Source organism: Sebastes umbrosus, chromosome 7 (genome assembly GCF_015220745.1).
Source record: "Sebastes umbrosus isolate fSebUmb1 chromosome 7, fSebUmb1.pri, whole genome shotgun sequence".
NCBI lineage: Eukaryota > Metazoa > Chordata > Actinopteri > Perciformes > Sebastidae > Sebastes > Sebastes umbrosus.
This window is the reverse complement of record NC_051275.1, coordinates 8,606,088-8,625,969: the sequence shown is the minus strand read 5'-3', so window position 1 is coordinate 8,625,969 and position 19,882 is coordinate 8,606,088. Positions and strand designations below refer to the sequence as shown.

Sequence of the window (19,882 nt, the reverse complement as noted above, 5' to 3'; positions counted from 1 at the left end):
CCTCAGATGGGCCATCAGGGGTGGGACCCATGGAGGAACGCATGGGAACCTGCAGTCTCCCATGGAAGACGGGAGTCATCCTGACAGTTAAATAAATGAAATCCTGATGGTGCTGATATAAGCAGCTCCAACAGAGCAGAGTCGTTTCAACAACACGGCTGCTAAGAGATGACAAGTCCGATGCTTCTTATAACACCTCTACGCACATCATAATGATCGATTCATTACATTCTCATGTATTCTTCAAAATATGAGTCAGAATAAGAAAAGACATGTCCTGATTGACGCTTGCAAATGAATTTAGTTGAGTTGAAAAGGTGATTACTGAAAGGAAGGGGTGGGGGGAAGAACGTGATGAAGCCATACTAGTGAACTCCGACTATAGCTGACAAAACAGATCCTTTAATTAAACCGAGGCAAACCCGATTAGTGGAGGCTTAAAGGGTACTCTAGCAATTTAGTATTGCACTTCAATAAAGTTGATATCCTACATTTCCCATGATGCAATTCAATAGAATCTTTCATTGAATCGTATGCCCTCATCTTTCAAATTTCATGTCCACCGTTTGTTGTCCAGATTTTCTGTAAAAACATTTACTTTAGAAAGCTCCTCCAGAGTCACAGAAGATACATTATACAACTGTTTTACAGGCTCTGTAGTTCAGTTAGTTAACCATGACCCTTTATGTGTAAAATCTGCAAAAACAATTGGGAAAAAACTATTATTTATTGCAGAAATCGAGTTGTGATGTGTTTGCTATAGGTAGTCAGAAACTACTTGAAAAATTAATTCTTCTAAAAAATCCAAAGTCTGAATTTAATCTTCACAACAAATTACATTTTGACAAAATAATCTTATTTAGCTTTGTTCAGCAGTTAGATCAAAGTTACTAGTAAGTGTATACCTTGATCTACTGTGTCAAAGGTCAAGAATGAACTTTAATGCTTGAATCATATTTTAATATTATCTCCATCGAAATTGTAAGTAGAAGCTTTTTCTAAATTGTCCACTCTACTAAGTTATGTTATTTATTGTGTGATTCAAATATCAAATATACAAGTGCTCAGCCCACACAGACTTAGAAGGCACCAAAAATATTTGTGAGACAATAAATTCAACTTATTAAGAATTACATTAAATTCCCAACAAAGAGATTTGTATTCTTTGTAAGCTTGGCAAAAGAAATCTGCCACAATTTTAATTTTACACATTTTAATAAAAAAAGTCTAGCCCTTAAATGGTCATACAATGAATAATGAACCAGGACTTTTTTATTCTCACCTAAATCATGTAACAAACAAAGCGTTTCTCTTGAGGGAGCCCTTAACAGTATAGTAGAGGGCCTTTAATGAAAGTGGGAACAATGGAAATAAAAATAATGTCTTTTCCATCCTTAAAATGTTTACTCATGTACAGATAGTTTAGTTTATGTACAAAAAACTGGGATATTGAGGGAAACAGTGATTGTGACCATTACAGGCAGGAGTACTGAGCAGAGAGCGTAAACTACAATACCAGGATGATGACAACAGCCTCAACTACTGTAAACATGAAAGTGTTACTTATCACTGAGAAGGGATTTTATACTGACAAAACATCCATCACTTCTATCCCCACACGTTCAACAATAACTATGTGGAATGACGTAAAACTATTACTGTCACCATACAGTTTGAAAATAGTTAGCGGTCAGAGCATATATCGTACGTTAAAGTATGAGTAAACTGAGCTGAATTATGGTTATCAATTAATCAGCATTTTTCGTCATTAGTTCCAGCATCACAAATGTGAGGATTTGATGCTTTTTCTCTGTCTTATCTGACAACAAAGATATTGATTTGGGCTATGTCACCTTGGGTTCTGGGAAAATATAATAAAAACAAAAAATGTAATTGAATTGAAAAGATAATAACAGGATTTATCAATACTGAAAATATACAATAGATCCAGCCCTATAGTTCAGTGTTTTGAAATAGTAAAGCTAAGACACAAAAAAGTTGATTACTGCCGGAATGTAATAATAATAATAATAATAATACTCATAATAATAACTTGGAAAAAGCCACACTTTGCCCCCCCGCCTCCTATAGTGCCATAGTATCTGTAGTGTGCCCCACTTCTACAGCCTAGGAATAAGAAACCTGTCAACAACAGTCTCCTGGGAGGCCACTGCTGACACTTAGTTGTCAGTGGCAAAGCATGCTGGGATAGCTAATGGGACAGGGCCCTCAGGGGTGCCTCGGACGGAGGACAGCCCACAGACAGGTGAGCTATCTGACAGCTCACATATGAAATAAATAGTCATCGATAATAACCACTCCACCTTTGTTGATTTAAGATCACAAACTGATCTCTGCTGTAAGGCCACGCTGGCTTCACGTTATTACTGAATAATCATATATCCACTCTGATTAAATCCAGCAATATTACTGGATTCGGGGGGGATTTAAGGTAAGCCCATCAATTGAAGGGAATACATTTTATAATAAAACATTGTTATATAATAATGGTTTTCAGTAAAGATGCATGTATGAAGTGTATGAAATGAGGGGACATCCTCCAATGTTAAAATTAAAAATGGAAATTTGGAGGTAAAAACTGAGCAGCCATGCCTGACACATTGACAACTGAAAAAAAAAAAACTTTTTTCCCCAGCTGTCATCACATCACTAAGTAGAGCACCTCACACTCACACACACCGCAGTAAGCACCCAGCCCACAGTGCATCTCCATGTTTTCTCCGTTATCGTAACCACGTGGCCGCATTCAGTGAATTTGTCCTCCCTCAACACATGTACGCACGTGAAAATCTGAGCTGATCAACTAAACAGTTCCTACATCTAGAGCGAGAGCAGCTAGAGTTTCAGCATTTTTCACTCCGCTATGGGTGACACCGGCCGGTGCCGGTGCTGAGAGACGATGCACAGTCTGTCAGTCAGTCTTGTTACACAATCCCTCACCACTACACCCACTCTTTCTTTCTAAATTCAGAGTACAAGCAGACGTAAAAAAAAAACCACTGTATGTACAATGTACACTAAGTAGACAGGAGAGGAGAGAAAAAGATACAAGAAGGAAAAGAGTGAGCAGTTGTTTGGTCTTTCCTGGGCACTGACCTGGACAGCATAGCAAACACAGCGCCGGTCAGCCTCTCATCTTGCTTCTGTTCTCAGATTTCACACTCCAGCTCCTTCCTGACTGCCTTTTGAAGTTGGTTCCCCTCCGCTATTTCTGAGGTGAAAGTCGTTGGCAGAGGAGGGAATGAGGGAGAGGAAGAGGGAGATGGGGGTGAAGTATTTCTTTCTTTTTTCATCTTCTTCTTCCTATTTGCTTCACTTCCCCCCTTGTTCTGTTTTGCACTAGATGAAATGTGCACCTCTTCTTGCTCTTCCATAGCAAAAAAATAAATCTCTCCAAAGACGAGAGTGAGTAGGAGAGAAAGAGATAGAGAGAGAGAGCAGCAACAAAAGTCGTCTCCCTCCTGTTCAAATTTAGAGGCTGGATTTCAGGCTGCAAGGCGAACTCTACTGGGCATGCCCATAACTGAGAGGCACTTTGTAATGAACACTCACTTCCTCTCTTGTTCTTGCCTTCCCCCTCCTCCCTCACAGCTCTTTCTCTGCCTCCCCTCCTCTCCCCTCCCCTCGCCTCCCCTCTCCCTAGTTCTCAGTTCAGCAGGGATCAGGAATGCTGCTCGGACCAAAGTCCACGGAGCAAGCCCCACTTTGCACCAAAACACGATCTCACACTTTAAACACAACAGACTGAAAAGTAGAGTGTAGGTGAAGGTAAGAAAAATATGACACAATTTTGAAAATATGAAGAAAATTCTCTGCGGAGAAACATCATTTCAATCGTAGACTTGCTCAAACTGCCAAAATGAACAAAATTGTTGGCTTGCTGCATATTGCTGCATATCCAGTCCATGTAATCCAATCACACATTAGATGTATGTCTAGACCTCAGTGATGTAATACCTAATCCAAAACTATATTGAACCTGTCACTCAAAATGGCAAGGCAATCACACACAGTCAATTTTGATAATGAATTGTGCACATGTGAACAATTTCCTGCATCTCTTCTGTTTGACCAAGATAATGTTATTATCTGTACCTATGGGGCATCCTATTCAAAGCCTGCCTAGGCTGGGCTCTGTCGTGCCTTATTACTGGTCCCACCGACACACATTGTGATATTGCTCAAACTCAAGCAGATGACAAATATGTTAGGTATGTGGAATTTGCTGTTTTGAAGCAGCAGAGGAGTATTGTTTTCTCTCGTCTTTGTGCGTCGATGAGTGACGTATTTCTAGCGAGTCAGCCTTGTGCCTGTGCTATCTCAGGCTCCCCACGCTGACCCAGATTCTCCCCAGCAAACTATCAGGACACTATGTATCAAAACCAGGCTATGGAATGAGGACAGCAAGTTCAGAGTGCGACAGAAAGAGAGAGACGGGCAGAAAAAGTTCCCCCGGCATCTGTATCGTGCTACTCTGATTAAAAAAAAAAACACTTCATAATCATCATCTAAGGTGATAAGGGACAATTCAAATTGAAAGAAATGCTTTGGAATAATATTCAGGGCTTGATGGAAAAAAAAATTAAACATAATCACAAGAACTAATTCGGTTTTAAGAGCTGCTGCTCAGGCTTTGAGCTTCGTGGAATCCTCTCTGTTGAGACAACAATATAATCCCGTAGACGTCCGGAGAGCAGAGAGTAATCCATCTGGACCATCTGAAGGGTGGCGATAGGGGCCAGGTGGAGGAGGAGGAGGAGGAGGAGGTCCAGACGGCTGCAGGCTTTGCCCCCGTGAGGTCAGAGGTCATGGGAAATAGAGGGTCAATATAAAGATGAGAGGTCAATGCCACGGCTGGGTAATCCAGAGCTGCATGTTTCTGGGTGGAAGGCGGTTGACAGAGTGATGGGGAACAGGGACCAAAGTGTAAAGAGATCAAAATTAAAAGCTAAAAAGCCAAACAAAGGAAGAGAGGGGCCAGTTCAGCTTGAGGGAACCACAGTTGTGCTTCATGCACAGAAATATTGTCAATGTTGATTTAACTGTGGGAGTGCAAACATGGAAGGAATGACAGGTCCAGAAATTTTACAACACAGGAACTAAGGGTTCAGCAGAACGAAGAAGTTCCTACGACGTGACTCCCAACCACATCCAAACCGCACTCAACGAAGAAAAGCCTGCCGTCACAACCTCCTCCTGGCCTAACCTCTGATGTCTCTGTAGAATTGTGTGTCTTTAGTATGTCTTTGTAGTCTCGAAAGCGATGAATCCTGCAAAATGGGGATAATGGGGCACACTTTCAGACAGTCTGTCTTCAAAGGCATTCATGGCATTTACCGGAGGTTGTGCACATGAAACGTGATGGAATTAGTTGTGTTAAGAATTTAAAAAAAAGATAATTTGAGAGAGATTCCAGCATCAGAAAGCGGGTTTCAAGACACTGTTAAACATTCCCACGAGCACTTTGTTTGAAGCGTACGGAGGCCTTTATACTGTCGCAAAGAAACATGACGATATCTCTGTGGATCTATGGTACATCTGGGGCATTATGGGTAACCACAGCTCGCAGAAGCTAGCAAAGGAGCTGACGCGAAGACTTCTCAAATCTAAACATGTTGTGTAGCCCTGTGCTCAACGGTCAGTAATCTTGAGAAACAAGAGTACGCTAGTTTTTTTAAATTATCCAACCGAAAAACCCAGCCCAGTGTTGACAATTCTTTTCCAATAAAAGTAGCTAGCAGCACTAGCTCCAAAAGTTGCTAAATCTAGGGGAGAAAGGTACCAAGTTGGCGACACTGACAGCCTTCCTCCAAAGCCACTCCCCCAAAATTGTCATAATGACCATTATGATGATGACGCGCAATGAGTGCACAGGTAGAGTGCACACAGGCAGGCAGGCAGGTAGGTAGACAGGTGGGCAGGCCGTCCAATCATTTCATTAGGGCTGCATGAAATGATCAGACAGGTTTATTACAGTCTCGCGACAGTCACAGATACCAGATTTTTTTCTTGTGTTTTGTCAGAGCATTTGATTTATTGATTGCTGTTGGGATGTAATGAGAATTTCAACAAATATAACAAAAAAATGTTTTTGAAAAACACGACCAACACTAGCTTTAAACAAGCACATTGATTCAACTTCCTTTCAGTAGTCGGGTTCAAAATTGATACATTAGCTTATGCACGTAAGGATGCACGAAAACAGCCGCACTAACGCCTCAGAACGACAACCATGCACAAGGTCTTTATGGGTCCACTCGGTTTGGCTTGAGTAACCAAGACTTGACCAACCTTGAGTAACCAAGACCCTAGGTCCAAACATTCACTCTGAGTCTGATCGTACTGTCAAGAGTCTTAGGTCAGGGTGTCAAATGATATCTTATACCCAAGTGGATCGGAGCGGACCAGCGATCCACACGGTCACATGGTACATCACATCATTGAGGAGAAAATCTGCATTCCTGCTGCTGCCAGTGTCGGTGTCTTTTTTGAAACTGGTCTGACTGTCCTTGGGTCCATTTAATTTTTTTAGAAAATGAATTGATACAGGTAGAGTTCAGGTGGGTTTTTCTCAGATCCTTTGCGAATTAGAATCCTCTCAGACTCAAGAAGACCTCTAATCCCAGCCTTCACACCTTCAACACTTGAAAGAAAATGTGCCAAATGCTTGCTGATACATGTAAGACTGTGACACGGTGGCTCTGCAGCCTCCTGTCAGGAGCAAAACAGACAATTAACCTTGGCCCTGTCAAAACCATCTGAGCCTGCGGTCGCAGACCACACTGGCCTGCTCCTCTTAGCTCAATACTGACTCATTAGCCCTCTCACCCTGGGTCCCTGAGGACCTGTGACCCCAGCTATTGTGTGGCTCGGGCCTATCCTTACGAGAGCCCCAGCACCGAACAAAGCCCTGTCATTAACTCCGGCTCGGCCTCCCCCTCGGCCACAACCTGCAGCCCCCCTGCAGCTTGTTTGGGGTGAAATGAAGCGGGTCAGACAAACACGACGCACCGTTCATCAACCTTAACCTCCGTGACGACCACCAGCCCACAACCCCCCCCACCCAGCCATCTGAAGAGGGCAGGGAGTGACAAGCTGTTTACAGGCCTTAGAGGAACAGTGTCCATCAACCTGCTCCTGTGCAAACACAGATGTGTGAGACGTATTGGTGTGCTGCAGCAAGCCAACCCTAAGTGCATAATGAGGGGCGGCTCGGAAAGCAATAATGGTGGCAAGACAGTTGTTTGTTTTCTCGTTCTCTCAGTCAATAAACCAATAACAAGTATATAGCTAAAGAACACACAGACATGTTGAACTTGCTAAGCAGTGTGGTGCCTGGATTCAAGTATGACGCTGCCTTGTATCGATCCCATCTTATGAGTGCAAAATAAATTCCACATACAATGTTGAGAAATAGCTCATTTCGGATTGATATGAAAATATAAAGCAATCAAAATCAATTAAAATAGTTTACCATTGTCATAACAGCGCTACAGCATCAATCACCACTCTTTTATATTTTCCACCAGTTGCATGTTTCACAAGAAGCTCCTCGAGTTGTAACAGGCACATTTCAAACTTTGCTATCTATTTCTATCTATTTCAAATTAAAAAAGCAAATACATACAGTATGTCTTCAAGCCCTGAGGATAACTTTTGTTAAATGCAGTTGAACTATCAATGGATTTAGTGGACTGTTCCTTAAATTAAATGAATTAGCTTGGGACTATGATAAGACCTACATCATTTTCAGCTTTTATGCGACATCTTCTCAGCAGGCTGGACTCAAAACGGGTAGAGGAAAGACAAAGAGCAATTCAATTGTACAGGTAAGACTAATTGAGAGTGGATGTGGAATTTAAATACTCCCCTATGAAACACTTTCACCCATTGATAAAACAATTAATCGATTTTGCAAAAGTATTGATCTATTCTTGCCAAGCGTTGATGGACATGGTTATAGGCCATCATATTGACAAAACGCTTGAAGCATCATTAGCAACAAATGTCTAAACGCATTCTTTTTTTTTTTTTTTTAACCCCAACAACCCACTATAGTGGCACATAACACAGAGATCAGTCTTCTCTTTACATGTTCTTGTTCTGTTTTAGCTGTAACAACACATGCAGAGGCAGTGCACAGGACAGATGACGGTGAATGAGAGCAGTAACTGGTCAAACTATTGGGGAGTAAATCACGTTTGGGCTTTAAAATAATGTTAAAACTGAAGACGTTGAGAACTGTTGGGACAGGACGGTGAGACATGGTGCTCAAGAGTTCCCTCTTGTGCTTTGCAGTGGCTGTTGAACAGCCTGTACATGTGGAGTAAACCCACACATGGAGCTCTAGTACCACCCTTTGGACTAAACTCATACAGCACTTTCAAAATCCTTTGTGTAAGGCATTATGTCCAACTACATACTACACAATAATTCCAAGCAGGTTTTGAGTATACCATGTTTTAACAGTGGAAAAGTGGGGGGGAAACCAGTATATTTCATTTATTTTTGAGTGTACAGTTAATATAGACTATTCTCCCACAATGCAAAGTTCAAAGGAAATGTGTGGAGCTTGTGAAACAGCTCAAAGAAGATCTTTGGGGGGGATGTATTGCATCCTTTCCCTTTAATAAAACACAGTAAAGTGCACTGATTATTTGGTAATTAACTGCAAAACCAGTATTCTGTGACAAATAGAATATAGTAAATACCATATACAATTAATTTGTAGTAGAATTGGAATATATAGCCTTTGACTTGTCATAGCAGGAAAAGCGCACGCAAGGCAAGTTTATTTGTACAATAACTTTCATCAACAAGGCAATTCAAAGAGCCTTACGTAAGACAAAACAGCAATAAGAGAAGATATAAAAGAAACAAGGCAATATGAAAAAACAATAACTCAAAATAACAAAACTCCTTGGCAGAGGTAATTATATAATGTGATAACTTACTACTGAACTGACTGTCAGAATCAGTGCTTAACTTTGCTGTCATATGAACGGTAATAGGGTCATTTACTGTTGTACATTAATTCTTCATTTACAGGCCTATGCTAACCACTATAAAGATACACATATAGTATAACCTCTGTACAATAATGTCTACGAAGGAACAGCCATCGTGACAATGGACGTTGATCCTGTTATTTCAATGAGACATCTTGTTTTTTATTTGTATTGGACCAGAACAGGCCACATGTGGAAAAAATTGGTAACTTACCGGAAAAACTGTTACAGGGGGGTTAATCATTACACTGATTGAGGTGGCCAACGGGGAGGGTCGTTTCGGTTAAGATCTTTTTGATATACCAATGTACCCTGGAAATACAAACCAGTCTGTTGAGCCTCTGCAGAGACGCAAACTCAGATCTTTCATGCAAGTAAAGGGTCTTTTACATCTTCAACAGTTTTTATTCTCCTGGGTCTTATTTTTCACATACATATTTTGGCGTCACTGACTGGTTTTGCCCTCCCTCTGACGGAAGGTGGCCACGTGAAAAAGGTAAGCACATTTTGCTTAAACATTCTGCTGGGGAGAGGGTGGCTGCTGCGTAAAGCTGACATAGGCCGAATTGTGGGAAGCTCCAAAATGACGAACAATAGAGAATATATTTGAGGAGACGGAGGCTGTGGTGATGGTGATGGTGTGTGTGTGTGTGTGTGTGTGTGTGCGTGTGTGTGTGTGTGAAGTACTGAAGTGCATTTGAACAGGTACAGCAAATATTTGAATTGAACTGAACTGAACTGAACTGATTGGAATCAGCAAAGTATTTTCCACCTCTTTTCTTTTTTTCTGTATTGTTTGGTGGTTGTCGTTTTTGTTTTGGTTTTCGTCAGTTGGTTTTATATTGTCCTGTTTGTACTTGTACGAATCGCTGTCGTTGATATTGGTTACGTTACCTGACATATATTTGTCAGGCTATAAATGATGTCTGGTCTTGTGAAGTTATTACCAGATTGTGTTATTAGGGCCCGAGCACGAAAGTGCCAGGTGCCCAATGGTGTCCCCGGCACGAATTGTGAGGAAATCTATTGTTTGCAACATTGCAAGAATATACAGCAATTAGGTTGATGCGTGTTTAGCAAGCTCTGTAGCGCCCCCTAATGTGTGGAAGGCCTTAGTTGGGATATAGTTGCTCCGATATTTATGAAATTTGGTACCCTCATTGCTTTCATCATTTGGACATATTTCCCATTGGCTTTCATTAACTCTGCCCAACCTTAAGTCGGCCATTTTTAATATTGTGCGTTTTTCATGCTTTTTATCCAAACTTTTTCGAACTCCTCCTAGAGGGTTTATTGCTATATAGGGATTAATTCCAAATTTGGTTGGTATAACCCTCCGGCTAATGTGACGATAAATTGTCAAGGAATAGTCGATATCTTGAAAGATGATGTCATAGATCATGTGACAATACGGCATTTTAGGCACTTTACAGGTATGGAACTTTTAAAACTCTTCCTAGAGCATTCAACAGATTGATCTCAAATTTTGTCAGCAGAAACTCAAGACCTTCATGATGGTAAATTGCAAAGCTTTGGGGTATTTGTGCAGCGGTGTGGCCGTCGCGAGGTGGGCAATTTGCATGTTTCGCCGTGACACAGGAAGCTGTTGAACCTGGACTTTACATTGTCAAATCAATCCCAAATTTCGCATGCTGGATAAGAGTCCAAGCCTGAAAAGTGCCAATATTCAGTTACAGTCATAACGCCACCTACTGAAAACAGGAAGTCAGCCTTATGTGACAAAGATCCGATTTAAATTTACATGGTGTGATCTACACATTATATACAGCAACATAGTGTATACTTAGTGTGTGTGTTCTCTAGCGCCACATAGTGAACACAGGCAGTGGTACAAAATTTGCAATACATCATTTCCAGCGCCACGTAATAAACATCATTTAACTCGTGAGTGCAGTGTCAGACGGTCACGGAAATGCACAGCCGCGTCAACCGGCGTCCCACCAGTACATGCACAAGGGGCGAGGGCCTGTTCATCGCTGCTTGCAACTTTCATTTTTGTTGTTTTTGTGTTTCTTATGGTTTTGCTTAGTCAACAAAAAATAAACAACACAAAGTACCAATTTGTAAAAGAATTAACTGTACAGTGGTTGTACATATCTATCAATGATACACAACAATCCTATTTCATATCCAAAAGAAACTCTTTTTCCAACATATATAAAAGGTATTACAGAAAAGCCTCAACAGCTAAATCTTCTTGATTTATCAACGAAGCGTTTCGTCTTTGAAATGTCAAAAAGTGGTGAAGAGTCAAAATTTTGTAGAATCCAAAGTGACACCTTCAATTGTCTTGTTTTGTCCGACCAACAGTCCAAAACCCAAAGAAATGACTATCGTGTTTGTATGACAAAGAGGAGCTGCATATCCTGCCATTTTAGGTGGAAACGGCATAGTTTTGGCATTTTCACAGAAAAATTATCAAATTGGTTCCATTTTCTCTGGATAAACTAATTGATTAATTGACTACTTTTTCCGGCTGTAGTATATTTGAGTAGCTATTATCAGTGAGATGCATGTTGTAATACTCATAAACTGGCTTAGAACTCATGCACTTCCAGCTTCCAGCCTCTCTAAATGACCGTTTACTGCTTCTATCATGGCCTGCAAATTGTTCTGTAATCTTCTAATCACAATTACACTATTACTCTTATCAGCTGAAGTGAATTTATTCGTCAGAGTAGTCGTGACCTACCTGCTCAACTTGGGTGTTTTCCATGTAGTCTAGCAGGAGTTCCTCTCGTTAGACCAACACACACAGCAGCTCTGAGCAGCATCACCACAGTTCCACTTTTATAGTCTGGATTCTGCAACACAGCGCAAATTGGGGGAAATTGATTTCCAAGACAAAACCTGCCCCTCAATTAATCCGACCTTGAAAAAAAACAAATACATTGTCATCGATGACGCTCTCTGTTAATGCTTTTGTTGGCGGGGCTGATTCACATCCAAACAGCCAACATCAATCGGCACACTATTAAGAGACGCTATTGTCATTACATGGAGAAGGTTATCAATCCAATGTTTTTTGACTCAACACCGCAGTCAATAACGTGAACAAGTAGCCCGCAATTGCACTTATTTTCATGTTGGGGATTGTTGCTTGAGGATTAAAGTTTAACAGCTGATTGGTATGGACACATTTCTGAAAATTATAATGCAGTCAAAGAACTTTTGATCGTTAGACTATTTCCCTGTGCCCCAGACTATTGCACCGTCCACAGGGTGATATTGGGTTTCCAGTGCTTTATTGTTGGGAGGCTGCACCTTCTTTATTGGGAAAAAGGCCATGATAATTATTCAAACGTCTTGAAGACTATTGAGCTGCCAGAACAAGGCGCAGAGTCGACTGTTTGAAAGTTATTGCTGCTTTCACGCTGTGAAAAGGAAGGAGGGGCTCGGCTGTCTCCAGGGGCCCCGTCACCGATAATTAGCGATCAATCACAAATTAGTTTAAAAGCTCGAAAAGAACACCGAGAGCACTATTAGATTGCAAAGATTCACTGCTCTCCAATAATTGCTTTGGATTTTTTTACTGGGAACCAAGGTCCCGTTTGTTTATCGTATCACTCCCATCAGGAGCGTCCCACTGTGACTCCTTAGCAAAAATTCTATTTTAAATGTTTACTTACTTGTTTGATTTATGGATCAGTGCATACTAATAAACATTAGATATATACAGCTATAATTAGCTATAATGTTCATCTGCTGGCCCAGATGAATTATTCTCTTGCACATTAAGCTGACAGTTTGACTAAATCAGAAATGATATCCTGTGTAGAATAGAATAGAACTGAACACTGTAAAAAAAGAAAGAGTTGGCAGAACTCAAAATTGTAAGGCAACAAACTTCAGCAAAGTTTTAAGTTGGGCAATTAAACATAACATTTAAAGTTTTGCTTTTTTGAGTTTGCACAACTTTCAATTCTCTTTTCTATTAACTCAACTCGAGTTGCAGTAACTTATAATTTCATATTGTAACAACTTTGAATCCTTACTTCCGTCAATTCAACTCGAGTTGCAGTAACTTAAACCTGTACATAGTACCCACTTAATTTCAGTTGAGTTAATTTAGTGGAATAGGTTAGAGTAACTTCGAATTGTGCATTGCAACAGTTAAGGTAAGTCAAATATATAAATTAGGACCAATAACTACCCATCAAATGTATAAATAATTACAGATGCAACATCTACCTTCAAAACTTCTTTTTTAATTAATTAAAACACAGTCTATCCAATCCATTAACTAACATGAAGCACTTAAGTAGTGTTGTAACATTGAATACTAGCATGCAGCACTTAACTTGTGTTGTCTTCTTCTACAACAACAGCAACATTAATGACTGTTGCAGGAGCTGAACTGTCATCATCCTCCAACACAGTGAGGATACCCACGGTGAGGCCCTTCGTTTGCTCCTCTTCTGGGTCAGTGGCCTTGTGATGACAAACAGAAAATGATCAACGCATGAATAGTAAATCAAACTGAAAGACATTTGGCATTAAAATACTGTGGCTCAGAATAATTTATAACGCAAATTATTCCAAATACTGTATAAAGCTAATTTTCCACCTTGAATTACTTATATGTTTGACATTTTAACCCTCTACCAAGATACTGTCTCATATGAAACTAGAAAACCTAAGGAATCCATTGGTACCAACCATGTCATGTTAGCGGGAAAGAGGCTAAATAATGCTCCAAATTAGTCTAGATTTTGGAGAGGGAAGAACTGGCATGGCCATTTTCAAATTTTCAAAAGGGGTCCTTTGACCTCTGACCTCAAGATATGTGAATGAAAATGGGTTCTATGGGTACCCACAAGTCTCCCCTTTACAGACATGCCCACTTTATGATAATCACATGCAGTTTGGTGCTGCAACAACTTATGAGACATGGAACAATTTATTTTAATTAATTACATATACTGCTGGCCTGCTGTCCCCCCTAAAGAAAAAAATAAAAGTGGTCCATGTGGATCTCTTAGGGTTAAACATTTCCATCTCATACCCCGCAACCAAAGATTTAACCCCCATATACATTAAACCAACTACATTGAGTAATAGCCAGCAAAGTACAACTCTTGAAGACACTGTGGGCATTGGGACAGATAAAGAAAACAAGGAGGACAGTGGGATGGATAGACTAGAATGGGACAAAATGGCATAGAGGCAAAGGTTGAAGTCAAAGAGAGTCTATTTTTAATAACAGAATAATAATAAATATTTACATTTTCTACAAATAACCACTCACCAGACAGTTCCTGAACAGCTTCTCATGACTGTCACAGACACACGAGGGGAGGCCGTTCAAGGCTGTAGTCTGTCAATGTGCTGTGATGTCAGATGTCTGAAACACAAAGGGTTGGGAGAAAAATTACACCAAGATGTAACCAACATGAAGAAAGCTGAGAGCAAACATGGAAACATGCTTCCCAGTTTGTGTTAAAGCTGCATTTATATATTTATTTTGCCCACTTAGGTGCAGGACTCAACAGACTGAAACAATCACACACTTGATATATTATGGCCTTATAAGGTTAATTATATGGCAAACAGCTGTCCTCTTCCACATCCAGCAAATACCTGTTGAATGAAAGTCTAAGATTTACTTCTTTTAACTCCTTTCTTCACCACCTTGTCGCTATCTTTGTCTGTCCCTTAGGTAGTGTACAGTGGGTTTATTCTGATGGTTTGTCACTATGAGCAACACCTTAAATTTGACCCATTGTTTATTTACAAATATTGATTAGTGCAGCTTTATGAAAAGAAAAAAAAAACACAATTCCTTGTTATACATTTATTTCCATAATGTCCAGAATAATGAGATTATTAAGTTTAAAAATTCACTGCTTTATCCAGTCTGTTAAGGAGTTGATCCATCTCAGGTGGGAAAGCTGTCCACCTAGCCCGATAGAGTTTAAGGAGCCTTGGTGTGCTGATTAATGGCTGCTCTGAAGTTGTCTATTAGGTCCTTGTTGGTGATCCGAAGAAACTCTTCCCTGATCTGTTGAAGAACAGAACCTCAAACGTAAATGTCCAATACAAAGTCAATACAATTTCAACACCATCCTCATGTTAAAATATGTATTTTATTAACCGTCATCCTGGGGACCCCAAAAAAAAAATGTACTGTAAGAAGCAACCATCATAGCACCATGTTAACTTATGTCATCTCAAAACATTATTAGTGTAATTAATGTCATCCTACAGATGACATTAATTACAATAATAATGTAGTCTGTGCCAAGACAGAGCACATAAGTCAATCTGGTCCTGATCAGGATAGGCTTTCACTTCAAAAACTGCCTGAGCAATCTTATCCAAAATGTCCATCTTCATGTCTCTGGTTATGCTGATACCTTTCTTGGTCTTTTCATATGCCTCATTGCCTTTGCGTAACTTCAATTCCACATCATGGGAACAGGCTGGAATGGGAAAAGGTGAAGGCCGCTCTGATATACTTCACAGATAGTTCTTGCACTGCATTCATTTCAATCTGAAAGACAAAGGTGACAATTTGCTGGAAATCAGCAAAGCAGGCAGTGGTAGAATAATTAATGATGTGGTTAATGTCGCTCAAACAGGTTCTGGCATATATAACATATCAACTTAATGTAATTGTAAACAGTAGACTGCTCTCTGGAATCAGTATTTTGACAAATTTAATACAATATTCTGTCCCATTCATTTCGAAAGTTATATTTTTTTTAGAATAGCTTATGCAAAGAGTCTGCACATGGCTCTCCACTCCTCCACTCTGACCTCACAGGCACACATGGAGGTGGCAGAGCCGAAATGGCGGCGGCTACCCGCGCTAACGATGCTAACAGAGCTAATAGAGCTAATAGCGGGGCACACCGTAAAAACAAGGCTGACGGATGCTCACCGACGGCCCCAAACTGTCCGTCGGTCCACCATCGGCTTGGTGTGTCAGTGCCTCAAAGGCAATAGTGCTGACAGAGCACATAGTGTTAACCGGAGGGACGGACGGACTTGACTGTGGCCGCTACTAGCTAATGAAGCTAGCTAACGTTACTAGTGTTGAAGTTAGCGTTAACTGTTGTCATGGTGATGTCTAGCGTATCTGTTAATGTATCACACCATATAACTCTGAATACAAATATGACACAATTTCAACTATATCAAACGAAGTTAATCTTACCTGTGTGGAGTCAGACTGCAGCTCTGCAGACAGACAGACTGGAGGAGGAGGAGTTCTTCAAGTGACAGCGTCAACTCTGGAAGTTGTCTTTCCCTCCATTCACAACAAAGACACGAGAGTTATCTGAACGTTCGCCCCACGTGTTGACTCGCAACCTGCAGTCTGTGTTCACAACTGAGAGATATGAGTGTTATGAACTCACTTAAGGGTTTTGACGCCAACTTAAAGTCTGGTTTGTCTTAACAACTTGAAACGCTTTTTTATGCCAACAAACACAAGTTATAGTTTTAACAGTGAATGGACCAGTGGAAAACGTCATTAGTTCACAAAAACATAAAAGGAGCACAATAATATGTAACGTATAGAACATACATGGCAACAGCAACCAAAACACAGTGCCCAAGTAATAAATACAAATAAAGTATTTAAACAAAGCATTGAATATTTAACATTATAAAAAAATAAAATAGAAATGGTCACAGCTTCAATCAAATCTGATCAAACAGTGAATGGGCTCATATGGCCCTCTTTATGGAAGCCCATTTCTGCCAGGAAAAGGACAAAAAAATATGAAAAATAATAAATAATAATAAAGTCAAAATGATGAGATGTAAGTAAAAAAACTTTGATACTTTCTTGTAATTATACCTTAAAAGTATATGCAAGATAGTATACTTATACTCAGTATAATTTTGACTTATATGATAGTATTATAATACTATTAATTAATTAATTAACTAATTCATGTAATAGTAGAGATTATAACATTTCTATTTAAATCCATTTGATACTTGTTCGAGCTGATCCATGCAGCCTCCTTTTCTTTCTATTTTTCTTTTTTTAAAGCCTGCGTTAATAAATAGTTGAGCCACTTCGGGGCAGCAGACTGACTGACAGAGCTGTAAACACAACACAGAGAGAGAGACATCAGCTGAGGGGAAGTGCAGGTTCTGGTGATAATCCTCTGTGGGTTCCTTAGTACCAGCAACTAATTTCGCATTAGATCATACATTGATTATAGCAGGTTTAACCTCTTGCAAAGGTTAGGGTAAAACTAATAATACAGTTTAACTAATTAATTAAAAATAATTAATATAATTAGATGATAATAATAATTAGATAATAATAATAATTAGACTCCAGAGGGCGTTTTTCTTCTGTCAGTACTTCCTTATTTATTTCCTACCTACTTCCAATCTTTCATCCTTCGTTCCTTGTTTCTTTCCTTTATATCCCCTTGTCTACATCATTCTGTTTCTTTCTTTTTACGCTTTTCCTTTTTACCTATTTTTCCCATTTCCTTTCATCTGACCTTCCACCCCTCTACACTTCTTTTCCTCCTCACCATTGACCTTTGTTCTACTTTTTCATCTTGTTGTCCTTTCCTTCCTTCCTTCCTTCCTTCCTTCCTTCCTTCCTTCCTTCCTGTTGTACTTCAATCTTGCCCCCCTTTACTCTTCAACTGAAAAGGAAAATCCACAAAATGGCACACAAGTTTTCCTTTTCTCTGCAGTTTTTCTTTCATAAAAGCACATAGAAATGTTGTGAGAGGACCCTTTAATTCTTGTGATAATCAAGGAATGCAAGTGCTGATAACATGAAGGTTTTAATTGTATTAGAGCCTCACAAGTATTGTAGCCAATCAAATTTGAAATAAACAGGAATTTACTACCACACAACAGTAGAGGGCACTGTGTGGATTTACACACACATGGAATTGGTTGTTGCCCACTGACACTGTGGTAGAGGAAAGTCCTATTTTTTATTTGATTGAAATTCAGGCTCCAAAAGGATGTGGGTAAAATTAATACATTGTCTTTCTTTGACACAATTCCATAAAAAAAAAAAAAAAATGATTGCAACTTTCCCTTTCATTCTTTTGATTATGAGTCAGTGGTGAGGCAGCAGCGTCCCATACTGTGCTGAATCAAGGCTTTTTCACAGCCTGTGGTATTTTGCATGCTGGCTTCAATGCAACAGAGGTGGCAAAATATAGAAATGTTATAACATTATATGAATTTGATTTTATATTGATTTTCCCTTTAACTGTGAGAACAGGAAGCACAAAGCCAGCCCTGTCATGCAGCTCCGTGCTGCCACAGTGTGGCAGTTTGAGAGAACCGTTGAACGAATACCAAGGATGCATGTGCGTCAGAATATCATCACTTTTATAGTTGATTTGAAGAGAATAAGTTTAAAAAAATAAATCATGTGTACTATCAGCTGCACTGGAAACCACTGGAAACGATCAAGTAAACTGAAATTGGTTTAAGTTTTTGATATTGGATCTAGAATATAGAATTGATGTCAGTTTGATGAGGATTTGTATTGACAGATGAATGAAAATGGTTATTAAAAAAACTGTCATTTTACTGCTTTTGTGAAAAATCTTGGTATTTTTAAGGATGATATTATTATAATTTCTCTGTCTCTGTAGCTAACTGTTGAGGTTCAGTTTGGTGTCCAGCAGTCAGAAGGATGACTCCTACTCTCCTCTCTGTAGCCCTGCTGCTGCTACTTCCTGCGGTTCCAGCTAAAGGTAAGCTTCTGAACAGCTTCAGAATTTATTTCAAATGTTTTTATTATTATTACTGAATGCAAAAACATCCTCAGTTTTATTACTGCAGTTCTAGAATATTGTTTATCCTCCTTATGTTGTTGTTAATTCTGTACTAACTTTGACTCTTTTCTTTTAGGTGAAACTCCCTTTACTATCCTGGTGACAGACTCTGTAACAGACATTCCCATGGAGACCTACAACACTTCCGGGGCTGACGGAGGAATCTTACTGGGTGGAATGAGGAGACTGCGAGACTCAAACACAGGCTTTAAGTTAGTCACATCGACTATTAGCATGAATCATCAATTTAAAGGTGCAGTGTGTAACATCTGGCGCTACTAGTGGTGAGGTTGCACATTGAAACTTCTCCCGTGTTTCAAGCATGTAGAAGAACTGTGGTGGCCGACGAGAAAACGTGGATGGGCCTCTCTAGAGCTGTTGTAAGAGTAGCATAGATCATTTGGAGAATAGCAGAGCCAGTGTGTAGAGTGTGTGTTTGTGTAGGTGGGAAGTGAGTGGTGAAGCAAGAGAGAGAGAGAGGCAGCGATTGTGTGTGATGTTGTGAGTGAACGTGTTGTGAATTAGTTTAGCTTTGAGAATGTGAAGTGAATGTAGTGGAAGTAGCAGTTTGTGCAGAAATAAATACTGCAGCTGCAGCACGTTCTCATCCAAAACTGTCTGAACCCTCGGCGTCACTTTTCGGTGGCAGTCAACACGTGCTTAATGGTGTGAACTTGCTTAGGATATAGCAACAATACCACTGAATTAGGTTCAGGAAAAAAGAACATGGTTGGGCTTAAAATTACTTTATTTTTACAGTGTAAATATGACAAATATGACAGGACACAAATGAACAGCTGACTGCAAAGTGGAAGTGAAACGGAACGCACGGGACAAAAACAGCAGTCTCAAGGATGAAGCCTTGTGTTTGTTATATGTGTTTGTATACTTTCATTAACGTATGAAATATTCCAAATGTAATTGAGAATGCAGTTTAGTTGTATGGGAACATCATTTTTAGATCACAGGGTTGCCTTGCTACCAGAACATTTTTAACTCGCCGCTGTTCTCTGCTCCCACCCGTGCTTTGTCCATAAATTAACTGTCATGTCT

The 19,882-nt window shown here is 39.8% G+C and overlaps 2 long non-coding RNA genes across 3 annotated transcripts; both read right to left on the bottom strand.

The window, feature by feature from the left end:
- Window positions 1-4,464: 4,464 nt before the first annotated feature.
- LOC119491041 lies at window positions 4,465-14,396 on the bottom strand. Its single transcript, XR_005207528.1, has 3 exons — window positions 14,299-14,396; window positions 11,743-11,854; window positions 4,465-5,291 (listed from the first exon to the last, which is right to left on the bottom strand). It is a non-coding gene; the product is annotated as an uncharacterized LOC119491041 (long non-coding RNA).
- A 500-nt stretch (window positions 14,397-14,896) lies between these two features.
- Window positions 14,897-16,372, bottom strand: LOC119491040. 2 transcript variants are annotated; one of them, XR_005207526.1, is made up of 3 exons: window positions 16,210-16,372; window positions 15,407-15,543; window positions 14,897-15,051 (listed from the first exon to the last, which is right to left on the bottom strand). It is a non-coding gene; the product is annotated as an uncharacterized LOC119491040 (long non-coding RNA). The 2 variants fall into 2 exon arrangements; XR_005207527.1 differs by having other exon boundaries at window positions 15,407-15,567; window positions 16,210-16,362.
- Window positions 16,373-19,882: the final 3,510 nt, after the last annotated feature.